Source organism: Mesoplodon mirus, assembly GCF_964341445.2.
Source record: "Mesoplodon mirus genome assembly, chromosome: 1".
NCBI classification, from domain to species: Eukaryota; Metazoa; Chordata; class Mammalia; order Artiodactyla; family Ziphiidae; genus Mesoplodon; species Mesoplodon mirus.
In genome coordinates this window covers 161,553,507-161,566,665 of record NC_138976.1, presented here as the reverse complement: position 1 = coordinate 161,566,665, position 13,159 = coordinate 161,553,507, and positions in this window count along the sequence as shown.

Below are 13,159 nucleotides of genomic sequence, written 5' to 3'. Positions count from 1 at the left end.
TATTAAGTTCTGCTCATATCTTTATTTATCTTTTTTCTATGTTCTCAGGGTTTATTGTTTTGATCTTCTGATGTCAATTAAAACACTTGGTTATTCATTTTAATAAATATTTTACTTATAAAGATTTGAAATTTTGAAGATTCCAGCTTACTTGTAAGTTTCTAAGGGTCAGGTCCTCTCCATTGTTGCTGGCCTAAGGTTTAGTTCACCATATAGCAATGTATATATTGACCTATTTTCCCCTCGAATTTCTGTGATTCCCTACATCTCACCTTTCTTTGCAGACAAGCCATTTGAAATACCCTTAACTTATTTCACAGCCAATAAGTCATTGAAATAATGTGTATTTTTTAGAGAAATCTTCTTATATAATTAGGCAGAAAATCTCACCTGCCATAGTTTTCAAAACAGCATAATTTCACTCTTCTCAATGCTTAATCTGTTGTATTACACAACCTTTGAGTATTTAGCTTTATCAATGACATGTACTTTAAAAATGTTTTAGAGATCCTACCAGTCTTTGAAAACATCCTTCTTCCTTGTTTCAGTTCCAGTTTTATGTATATATTCTGCCTTGCACCTGATTATTCCAACAATTGCTGGATGGCCTTGGGAATCTAATTCTGGTATTGATAGTCTTTACTGATTGTCTCCCCTCGTAGCTGATTTCTTCATTATTGTGTAAATTTAGATCATGAGCTCATGTTTAGCTAAACAGCTGACCTTGTAAGACGCTTAGGTGTGAACGCTCGTAAGCTTCCGCAGAAAGACGGCAAAGATTTATTTGTGTCCCTCCAATGAGTTGCCCACGAGGACACCGTTTTCTACAAGTGTTGGTCCAATACTCCCTCTAGAGGAAGGGGTCTCCGACAGGGCTGATTGGCGGCCCCCGATCTGGGGCAGGGGCAGTGGGCAGCCTGTGGCCCGGGCAGGAGCCTCTTTGCATGTTTCCCTGGGACACATCTGCCTGCGAACTTCGGTCACCTGGCAGGAAGCTACGATGCCCAGACCTATGGTTAGCTGTGCAGCGAGGTGTACTGTGAGGACAGGTTCCACACACACTTCAAGTAAGAGGTCGGCCTGAGTGGAAAGGTGAGAGTTTGGGCAGCTGTGCAGACAAAGAAGGCGCCCTTTGGAATGGGCCTAAATGCTTGTGACACCCCACTGGACCTGCCGTGCTCTGAGGGCCCTGCCCTGGGCCCCCTGCTCCCCTGCCCTTTGTTCAGTCACAGCAGAGATGGCCACACCCACTCCTTCAGTGAGGGCAGAGTTCCAACCACCCTCAGCCCCGCCCCCTCTCCGCAGGTTACCATGGACTACAGAGGCTGCATCCTGAGGCCAGGGCGTTCCGAGAATGCCAAGGGCAGGCATGATGACCTTAAATGATTTCCTCTTGTGTCAGGTTTGGTAAACTTTAGGAGCTAGGAAATGGTCCACTTTACAGAAATGTTCAAATTTACTGGCATTTCATATATTCTCTGCTATAACATTGTCCTGATTCTTTCTGTATATTCTATACTTATGTTTTTGTTTTCCTTAATCAAAGTGTGTCTTTTCAATCTTTTCAAAGAAGATCCTTTGGACTTACTAAATCACCTGAATTTTACACGTTTTCTGTTGTATTAAGTTCTGCTCATATCTTTATTTATCTTTTTTCTATGTTCTCAGGGTTTATTGTTTTGATCTTCTGATGTCAATTAAAACACTTGGTTATTCATTTTAATAAATATTTTACTTATAAAGATTTGAACTTTTGAAGATTCCAGCTTACTTGTAAGTTTCTATGGGTCAGGTCCTCTCCATTGCTGCTGGCCTAAGGTTTAGTTCACCATATAGCAATGTATATATTGACCTATTTTCCCCTCGACTTTCTGTGATTCCCTACATCTCACCTTTCTTTGCAGACAAGCCATTTGAAATACCCTTAACTTATTTCACAGCCAATAAGTCATTGAAATAATGTGTATTTTTTAGAGAAATCTTCTTATATAATTAGGCAGAAAATCTCACCTGCCATCTTTTTCAAAACAGCATAATTTCACTCTTCTCAATGCTTAATCTGTTGTATTACACAACCTTTGAGTATTTAGCTTTATCAATGACATGTCCTTTAAAAATGTTTTAGAGATCCTACCAGTCTTTGAAAACATCCTTGTTCCTTGTTTCAGGTCCAGTTTTATGTATATATTCTGCCTTGCACCTGATTATTCCAACAATTGATGGATGGCCTTGGGAATCTAATTCTGGTATTGATAGTCTTTACTGATTGTCTCCCCTCGTAGCTGATTTCTTCATTATTGTGTAAATTTAGATCATGAGCTCATGTTTAGCTAAACAGCTGACCTTGTAAGACGCTTAGGTGTGAACGCTAGTAAGCTTCCGCAGAAAGACGGCAAAGATTTATTTGTGTCCCTCCAATGAGTTGCCCACGAGGACACCGTTTTCTACAAGTGTTGGTCCAATACTCCCTCTAGAGGAAGGGGTCTCCGACAGGGCTGATTGGCGGCCCCCGATCTGGGGCAGGGGCAGTGGGCAGCCTGTGGCCCGGGCAGGAGCCTCTTTGCATGTGTCCCTGGGACACATCTGCCTGCGAACTTCGGTCACCTGGCAGGAAGCTACGATGCCCAGACCTATGGTTAGCTGTGCAGCGAGGTGTACTGTGAGGACAGGTTCCACACACACTTCAAGTAAGAGGTCGGCCTGAGTGGAAAGGTGAGAGTTTGGGCAGCTTAGCAGACAAAGAAGGCGCCCTTTGGATTGGGCCTAAATGCTTGTGACACCCCACTGGACCTGCCGTGCTCTGAGGGCCCTGCCCTGGGCCCCCTGCTCCCCTGCCCTTTGTTCAGTCACAGCAGAGATGGCCACACCCACTCCTTCAGTGAGGAGAGTTCCAACCACCCTCAGCCCCGCCCCCTCTCCGCAGGTTACCATGGACTACAGAGGCTGCATCCTGAGGCCAGGGTGTTCCGAGAATGCCAAGGGCAGACATGATGACCTTAAATGATTTCCTCTTGTGTCAGGTTTGGTAAACTTTAGGAGCTAGGAAATGGTCCACTTTACAGAAATGTTCAAATTAACTGGCATTTCATATATTCTCTGCTATAACATTGTCCTGATTCTTTCTGTATATTCTATACTTATGTTTTTGTTTTCCTTAATCAAAGTGTGTCTTTTCAATCTTTTCAAAGAAGATTCTTTGGACTTACTAAATCACCTGAATTTTACACGTTTTCTGTTGTATTAAGTTCTGCTCATATCTTTATTTATCTTTTTTCTATGTTCTCAGGGTTTATTGTTTTGATCTTCTGATGTCAATTAAAACACTTGGTTATTCATTTTAATAAATAATTTACTTATAAAGATTTGAACTTTTGAAGATTCCAGCTTACTTGTAAGTTTCTATGGGTGAGGTCCTCTCCATTGCTGCTGGCCTAAGGTTTAGTTCACCATATAGCAATGTATATATTGACCTATTTTCCCCTCGACTTTCTGTGATTCCCTACATCTCACCTTTCTTTGCAGACAAGCCATTTGAAATACCCTTAAATTATTTCACAGCCAATAAGTCATTGAAATAATGTGTATTTTTAGAGAAATCTTCTTATATAATTAGGCAGAAAATCTCACCTGCCATAGTTTTCAAAACAGCATAATTTCACTCTTCTCAATGCTTAATCTGTTGTATTACACAACCTTTGAGTATTTAGCTTTATCAATGACATGTACTTTAAAAATGTTTTAGTGATCCTACCAGTCTTTGAGAACATCCTTCTTCCTTGTTTCAGTTCCAGTTTTATGTATATATTCTGCCTTGCACCTGATTATTCCAACAATTGATGGATGGCCTTGGGAATCTAATTCTGGTATTGATAGTCTTTACTGATTGTCTCCCCTCGTAGCTGATTTCTTCATTATTGTGTAAATTTAGATCATGAGCTCATCTTTAGCTAAACAGCTGACCATGTAAGACGCTTAGGTGTGAACGCTCGTAAGCTTCCGCAGAAAGACGGCAAAGATTTATTTGTGTTCCTCCATTGAGTTGCCCAAGAGGACACCGTTTTCTACAAGTGTTGGTCCAATACTCCCTCTAGAGGCAGGGGATTCCGACAGGGCTGATTGGCGGCCCCCGATCTGGGGCAGGGGCAGTGGGCATCCTGTGGCCCGGGCAGGAGCCTCTTTGCATGTGTCCCTGGGACACATCTGCCTGCGAACTTCGGTCACCTGGCAGGAAGCTACGATGCCCAGACCTATGGTTAGCTGTGCAGCGAGGTGTACTGTGAGGACAGGTTCCACACACACTTCAAGTAAGAGGTCGGCCTGAGTGGAAAGGTGAGAGTTTGGGCAGCTGTGCAGACAAAGAAGGCGCCCTTTGGCCTGGGCCTAAATGCTTGTGACACCCCACTGGACCTGCCGTGCTCTGAGGGTCCTGCACTGGGCCCCCTGCTCCCCTGCCCTTTGTTCAGTCACAGCAGAGATGGCCACACCCACTCCTTCAGTGAGGGCAGAGTTCCAACCACCCTCAGCCCCGCCCCCTCTCCGCAGGTTACCATGGACTACAGAGGCTGCATCCTGAGGCCAGGGCGTTCCGAGAATGCCAAGGGCAGACATGATGACCTTAAATGATTTCCTCTTGTGTCAGGTTTGGTAAACTTTAGGAGCTAGGAAATGGTCCACTTTACAGAAATGTTCAAATTTACTGGCATTTCATATATTCTCTGCTATAACATTGTCCTGATTCTTTCTGTATATTCTATACTTATGTTTTTGTTTTCCTTAATCAAAGTGTGTCTTTTCAATCTTTTCAAAGAAGATTCTTTGGACTTACTAAATCACCTCAATTTTATACGTTTTCTGTTGTATTAAGTTCTGCTCATATCTTTATTTATCTTTTTTTCTATGTTCTCAGGGTTTATTGTTTTGATCTTCTGATGTCAATTAAAACACTTGGTTATTCATTTTAATAAATATTTTACTTATAAAGATTTGAACTTTTGAAGATTCCAGCTTACTTGTAAGTTTCTAAGGGTCAGGTTCTCTCCATTGTTGCTGGCCTAAGGTTTAGTTCACCATATAGCAATGTATATATTGACCTATTTTCCCCTCGACTTTCTGTGATTCCCTACATCTCACCTTTCTTTGCAGACAAGCCATTTGAAATACCCTTAACTTATTTCACAGCCAATAAGTCATTGAAATAATGTGTATTTTTAGAGAAATCTTCTTATATAATTAGGCAGAAAATCTCACCTGCCATAGTTTTCAAAACAGCATAATTTCACTCTTCTCAATGCTTAATCTGTTGTATTACACAACCTTTGAGTATTTAGCTTTATCAATGACATGTACTTTAAAAATGTTTTAGAGATCCTACCAGTCTTTGAAAACATCCTTGTTCCTTGTTTCAGTTCCAGTTTTATGTATATGTTCTGCCTTGCACCTGATTATTCCAACAATTGATGGATGGCCTTGGGAATCTAATTCTGGTATTGATAGTCTTTACTGATTGTCTCCCCTCGTAGCTGATTTCTTCATTATTGTGTAAATTTAGATCATGAGCTCATGTTTAGCTAAACAGCTGACCTTCTAAGAAGATTAGGTGTGAACGCTCGTAAGCTTCTGCAGAAAGACGGCCAAGATTTATTTCTGTCCCTCCAATGAGTTGCCCACGAGGACACCGTTTACTACAAGTGTTGGTCCAATACTCCCTCTAGAGGCAGGGGACTCCGACAGGGCTGATTGGCGGCCCCCGATCTGGGGCAGGGGCAGTGGGCAGCCTGTGGCCCGGGCAGGAGCCTCTTTGCATGTGTCCCTGGGACACATCTGCCTGCAAACTTCGGTCACCTGGCAGGAAGCTACGATGCCCAGACCTATGGTTAGCTGTGCAGCGAGGTGTACTGTGAGGACAGGTTCCACACACACTTCAAGTAAGAGGTCGGCCTGAGTGGAAAGGTGAGAGTTTGGGCAGCTGTGCAGACAAAGAAGGCGCCCTTTGGCCTGGGCCTAAATGCTTGTGACACCCCACTGGACCTGCCATGCTCTGAGGGCACTGCACTGGGCCCCCTGCTCCCCTGCCCTTTGTTCAGTCACAGCAGAGATGGCCACACCCACTCCTTCAGTGAGGGCAGAGTTCCAACCACCCTCAGCCCCGCCCCCTCTCCGCAGGTTACCAAGGACTACAGAGGCTGCATCCTGAGGCCAGGGCATTCCGAGAATGCCAAGGGCAGACATGATGACCTTAAATGATTTCCTCTTGTGTCAGGTTTGGTAAACTTTAGGAGCTAGGAAATGGTCCACTTACAGAAATGTTCAAATTTACTGGCATTTCATATGTTTTCTGCTATAACATTGTCCTGATTCTTTCTGTATATTCTTTACTTATGTTTTTGTTTTCCTTAATCAAAGTGTGTCTTTTCAATCTTTTCAAAGAAGATTCTTTGGACTTACTAAATCACCTCAATTTTATACGTTTTCTGTTGTATTAAGTTCTGCTCATATCTTTATTTATCTTTTTTCTATGTTCTCTGTGTTTATTGTTTTGATCTTCTGATGTCAATTAAAACACTTGGTTATTCATTTTAATAAATATTTTACTTATAAAGATTTGAACTTTTGAAGATTCCAGCTTACTTGTAAGTTTCTAAGGGTCAGGTCCTCTCCATTGTTGCTGGCCTAAGGTTTAGTTCACCATATAGCAATGTATATATTGACCTATTTTCCCCTCGACTTTCTGTGATTCCCTACATCTCACCTTTCTTTGCAGACAAGCCATTTGAAATACCCTTAACTTATTTCACAGCCAATAAGTCATTGAAATAATGTGTATTTTTAGAGAAATCTTCTTATATTATTAGGCAGGAAATCTCACCTGCCATAGTTTTCAAAACAGCATAATTTCACTCTTCTCTATGCTTAATCTGTTGTATTACACAACCTTTGAGTATTTAGCTTTATCAATGACATGTACTTTAAAAATGTTTTAGAGATCCTACCAGTCTTTGAAAACATCCTTGTTCCTTGTTTCAGTTCCAGTTTTATGTATATATTCTGCCTTGCACCTGATTATTCCAACAATTGCTGGATGGCCTTGGGAATCTAATTCTGGTATTGATAGTCTTTACTGATTGTCTCCCCTCGTAGCTGATTTCTTCATTATTGTGTAAATTTAGATCATGAGCTCATGTTTAGCTAAACAGCTGACCTTGTAAGACGCTTAGGTGTGAACGCTCGTAAGCTTCCGCAGAAAGACGGCAAAGATTTATTTGTGTCCCTCCAATGAGTTGCCCACGAGGACACCGTTTTCTACAAGTGTTGGTCCAATACTCCCTCTAGAGGCAGGGGACTCCGACAGGGCTGATTGGCGGCCCCCGATCTGGGGCAGGGGCAGTGGGCAGCCTGTGGCCCGGGCAGGAGCCTCTTTGCATGTGTCCCTGGGACACATCTGCCTGCGAACTTCGGTCACCTGGCAGGAAGCTACGATGCCCAGACCTATGGTTAGCTGTGCAGCGAGGTGTACTGTGAGGACAGGTTCCACACACACTTCAAGTAAGAGGTCGGCCTGAGTGGAAAGGTGAGAGTTTGGGCAGCTGTGCAGACAAAGAAGGCGCCCTTTGGCCTGGGCCTAAATGCTTGTGACACCCCACAGAACCTGCCGTGCTCTGAGGGCCCTGCCCTGGGCCCCCTGCTCCCCTGCCCTTTGTTCAGTCACAGCAGAGATGGCCACACCCACTCCTTCAGTGAGGGCAGAGTTCCAACCACCCTCAGCCCCGCCCCCTCTCCGCAGGTTACCATGGACTACAGAGGCTGCATCCTGAGGCCAGGGCGTTCCGAGAATGCCAAGGGCAGACATGATGACCTTAAATGATTTCCTCTTGTGTCAGGTTTGGTAAACTTTAGGAGCTAGGAAATGGTCCACTTTACAGAAATGTTCAAATTTACTGGCATTTCATATATTCCCTGCTATAACATTGTCCTGATTCTTTCTGTATATTCTTTACTTATGTTTTTTTTTTCCTTAATCAAAGTGTGTCTTTTCAATCTTTTCAAAGAAGATTCTTTGGACTTACTAAATCACCTCAATTTTATACGTTTTCTGTTGTATTAATTTCTGCTCATATCTTTATTTATCTTTTTTCTATGTTCTCTGTATTTAATGTTTTGATCTTCTGATGTCAAATAAAACACTTGGTTATTCATTTTAATAAATATTTTACTTATAAATATTTGAACTTTTGAAGATTCCAGCTTTCTTGTAAGTTTCTAAGGGTCAGGTCCTCTCCATTGTTGCTGGCCTAAGGTTTAGTTCACCATATAGCAATGTATATATTGACCTATTTTCCCCTCGACTTTCTGTGATTCCCTACATCTCACCTTTCTTTGCAGACAAGCCATTTGAAATACCCTTAACTTATTTCACAGCCAATAAGTCATTGAAATAATGTGTAATTTTTAGAGAAATCTTCTTATATAATTAGGCAGAAAATCTCACCTGCCATAGTTTTCAAAACAGCATAATTTCACTCTTCTCAATGCTTAATCTGTTGTATTACACAACCTTTGAGTATTTAGCTTTATCAATGACATGTACTTTAAAAATGTTTTAGAGATCCTACCAGTCTTTGAAAACATCCTTGTTCCTGGATTCAGTTCCAGTTTTATGTATATATTCTGCCTTGCACCTGATTATTCCAACAATTGATGGATGGCCTTGGGAATCTAATTCTGGTATTGATAGTCTTTACTGATTGTCTCCCCTCGTAGCTGATTTCTTCATTATTGTGTAAATTTAGATCATGAGCTCATGTTTAGCTAAACAGCTGACCTTGTAAGACGCTTAGGTGTGAACGCTCGTAAGCTTCTGCAGAAAGACGGCAAAGATTTATTTGTGTCCCTCCAATGAGTTGCCCACGAGGACACCGTTTTCTACAAGTGTTGGTCCAATACTCCATCTAGAGGCAGGGGACTCCGACAGGGCTGATTGACGGCCCCCGATCTGGGGCAGGGGCATTGGGCAGCCTGTGGCGCGGGAAGGAGCCTCTTTGCATGTGTCCCTGGGACACATCTGCCTGCGAACTTCGGTCACCTGGCAGGAAGCTACGATGCCCAGACCTATGGTTAGGTGTGCAGCGAGGTGTACTGTGAGGACAGGTTCCACACACACTTCAAGTAAGAGGTCGGCCTGAGTGGAAAGGTGAGAGTTTGGGCAGCTGTGCAGACAAAGAAGGCGCCCTTTGGCCTGGGCCTAAATGCTTGTGACACCCCACTGGACCTGCCTTGCTCTGAGGGCCCTGCCCTGGGCCCCCTGCTCCCCTGCCCTTTGTTCAGTCACAGCAGAGATGGCCACACCCACTCCTTCAGTGAGGGCAGAGTTCCAACCACCCTCAGCCCCGCCCCCTCTCCGCAGGTTACCATGGACTACAGAGGCTGCATCCTGAGGCCAGGGCGTTCCGAGAATGCCAAGGGCAGACATGATGACCTTAAATGATTTCCTCTTGTGTCAGGTTTGGTAAACTTTAGGAGCTAGGAAATGGTCCACTTTACAGAAATGTTCAAATTTACTGGCATTTCTTATATTCTCTGCTATATCATTGTCCTGATTCTTTCTGTATATTCTTTACTTATGTTTTTGTTTTCCTTAATCAAAGTGTGTCTTTTCAATCTTTTCAAAGAAGATTCTTTGGACTTACTAAATCACCTCAATTTTATACGTTTTCTGTTGTATTAAGTTCTGCTCATATCTTTATTTATCTTTTTTCTATGTTCTCAGGGTTTATTGTTTTGATCTTCTGATGTCAATTAAAACACTTGGTTATTCATTTTAATAAATATTTTACTTATAAAGATTTGAAATTTTGAAGATTCCAGCTTACTTGTAAGTTTCTAAGGGTCAGGTCCTCTCCATTGTTGCTGGCCTAAGGTTTAGTTCACCATATAGCAATGTATATATTGACCTATTTTCCCCTCGACTTTTTGTGATTCCCTACATCTCACCTTTCTTTGCAGACAAGTCATTTGAAATACCCTTAACTTATTTCACAGCCAATAAGTCATTGAAATAATGTGTATTTTTTAGAGAAATCTTCTTATATAATTAGGCAGAAAATCTCACCTGCCATAGTTTTCAAAACAGCATAATTTCACTCTTCTCAATGCTTAATCTGTTGTATTAAACAACCTTTGAGTATTTAGCTTTATCAATGACATGTACTTTAAAAATGTTTTAGAGATCCTACCAGTCTTTGAAAACATCCTTGTTCCTTGTTTCAGTTCCAGTTTTATGTATATATTCTGCCTTGCACCTGATTATTCCAACAATTGATGGATGGCCTTGGGAATCTAATTCTGGTATTGATAGTTTTTACTGATTGTCTCCCCTCGTAGCTGATTTCTTCATTATTGTGTAAATTTAGATCATGAACTCATGTTTAGCTAAACAGCTGACCTTGTAAGACGCTTAGGTGTGAACGCTCGTAAGCTTCCGTAGAAAGACGGCAAAGATTTATTTGTGTCCCTCCAATGAGTTGCCCACGAGGACACCGTTTTCTACAAGTGTTGGTCCAATACTCCCTCTAGAGGCAGGGGATTCCGACAGGGCTGATTGACGGCCCCCGATCTGGGGCAGGGGCAGTGGGCAGCCTGTGGCCCGGGCAGGAGCCTCTTTGCATGTGTCCCTGGGACACATCTGCCTGCGAACTTCGGTCACCTGGCAGGAAGCTACGATGCCCAGACCTATGGTTAGCTGTGCAGCGAGGTGTACTGTGAGGACAGGTTCCACACACACTTCAAGTAAGAGGTCGGCCTGAGTGGAAAGGTGAGAGTTTGGGCAGCTGTGCAGACAAAGAAGGCGCCCTTTGGCCTGGGCCTAAATGCTTGTGACACCCCACTGGACCTGCCGTGCTCTGAGGGCCCTGCCCTGGGCCCCCTGCTCCCCTGCCCTTTGTTCAGTCACAGCAGAGATGGCCACACCCACTCCTTCAGTGAGGGCAGAGTTCCAACCACCCTCAGCCCCGCCCCCTCTCCGCAGGTTACCATGGACTACAGAGGCTGCATCCTGAGGCCAGTGCGTTCCGAGAATGCCAAGGGCAGACATGATGACCTTAAATGATTTCCTCTTGTGTCAGGTTTGGTAAACTTTAGGAGCTAGGAAATGGTCCACTTTACAGAAATGTTCAAATTTACTGGCATTTCTTATATTCTCTGCTATATCATTGTCCTGATTCTTTCTGTATATTCTTTACTTATGTTTTTGTTTTCCTTAATCAAAGTGTGTCTTTTCAATCTTTTCAAAGAAGATTCTTTGGACTTACTAAATCACCTCAATTTTATACGTTTTCTGTTGTATTAAGTTCTGCTCATATCTTTATTTATCTTTTTTCTATGTTCTCAGGGTTTATTGTTTTGATCTTCTGATGTCAATTAAAACACTTGGTTATTCATTTTAATAAATATTTTACTTATAAAGATTTGAACTTTTGAAGATTCCAGCTTACTTGTAAGTTTCTAAGGGTCAGGTTCTCTCCATTGTTGCTGGCCTAAGGTTTAGTTCACCATATAGCAATGTATATATTGACCTATTTTCCCCTCGACTTTCTGTGATTCCCTACATCTCACCTTTCTTTGCAGACAAGCCATTTGAAATACCCTTAACTTATTTCACAGCCAATAAGTCATTGAAATAATGTGTATTTTTAGAGAAATCTTCTTATATAATTAGGCAGAAAATCTCACCTGCCATAGTTTTCAAAACAGCATAATTTCACTCTTCTCAATGCTTAATCTGTTGTATTACACAACCTTTGAGTATTTAGCTTTATCAATGACATGTACTTTAAAAATGTTTTAGAGATCCTACCAGTCTTTGAAAACATCCTTGTTCCTTGTTTCAGTTCCAGTTTTATGTATATGTTCTGCCTTGCACCTGATTATTCCAACAATTGATGGATGGCCTTGGGAATCTAATTCTGGTATTGATAGTCTTTACTGATTGTCTCCCCTCGTAGCTGATTTCTTCATTATTGTGTAAATTTAGATCATGAGCTCATGTTTAGCTAAACAGCTGACCTTCTAAGAAGATTAGGTGTGAACGCTCGTAAGCTTCTTCAGAAAGACGGCCAAGATTTATTTCTGTCCCTCCAATGAGTTGCCCACGAGGACACCGTTTACTACAAGTGTTGGTCCAATACTCCCTCTAGAGGCAGGGGACTCCGACAGGGCTGATTGGCGGCCCCCGATCTGGGGCAGGGGCAGTGGGCAGCCTGTGGCCCGGGCAGGAGCCTCTTTGCATGTGTCCCTGGGACACATCTGCCTGCAAACTTCGGTCACCTGGCAGGAAGCTACGATGCCCAGACCTATGGTTAGCTGTGCAGCGAGGTGTACTGTGAGGACAGGTTCCACACACACTTCAAGTAAGAGGTCGGCCTGAGTGGAAAGGTGAGAGTTTGGGCAGCTGTGCAGACAAAGAAGGCGCCCTTTGGCCTGGGCCTAAATGCTTGTGACACACCACTGGACCTGCCATGCTCTGAGGGCACTGCACTGGGCCCCCTGCTCCCCTGCCCTTTGTTCAGTCACAGCAGAGATGGCCACACCCACTCCTTCAGTGAGGGCAGAGTTCCAACCACCCTCAGCCCCGCCCCCTCTCCGCAGGTTACCAAGGACTACAGAGGCTGCATCCTGAGGCCAGGGCGTTCCGAGAATGCCAAGGGCAGACATGATGACCTTAAATGATTTCCTCTTGTGTCAGGTTTGGTAAACTTTAGGAGCTAGGAAATGGTCCACTTACACAAATGTTCAAATTTACTGGCATTTCATATGTTTTCTGCTATAACATTGTCCTGATTCTTTCTGTATATTCTTTACTTATGTTTTTGTTTTCCTTAATCAAAGTGTGTCTTTTCAATCTTTTCAAAGAAGATTCTTTGGACTTACTAAATCACCTCAATTTTATACGTTTTCTGTTGTATTAAGTTCTGCTCATATCTTTATTTATCTTTTTTCTATGTTCTCTGTGTTTATTGTTTTGATCTTCTGATGTCAATTAAAACACTTGGTTATTCATTTTAATAAATATTTTACTTATAAAGATTTGAACTTTTGAAGATTCCAGCTTACTTGTAAGTTTCTAAGGGTCAGGTCCTCTCCATTGTTGCTGGCCTAAGGTTTAGTT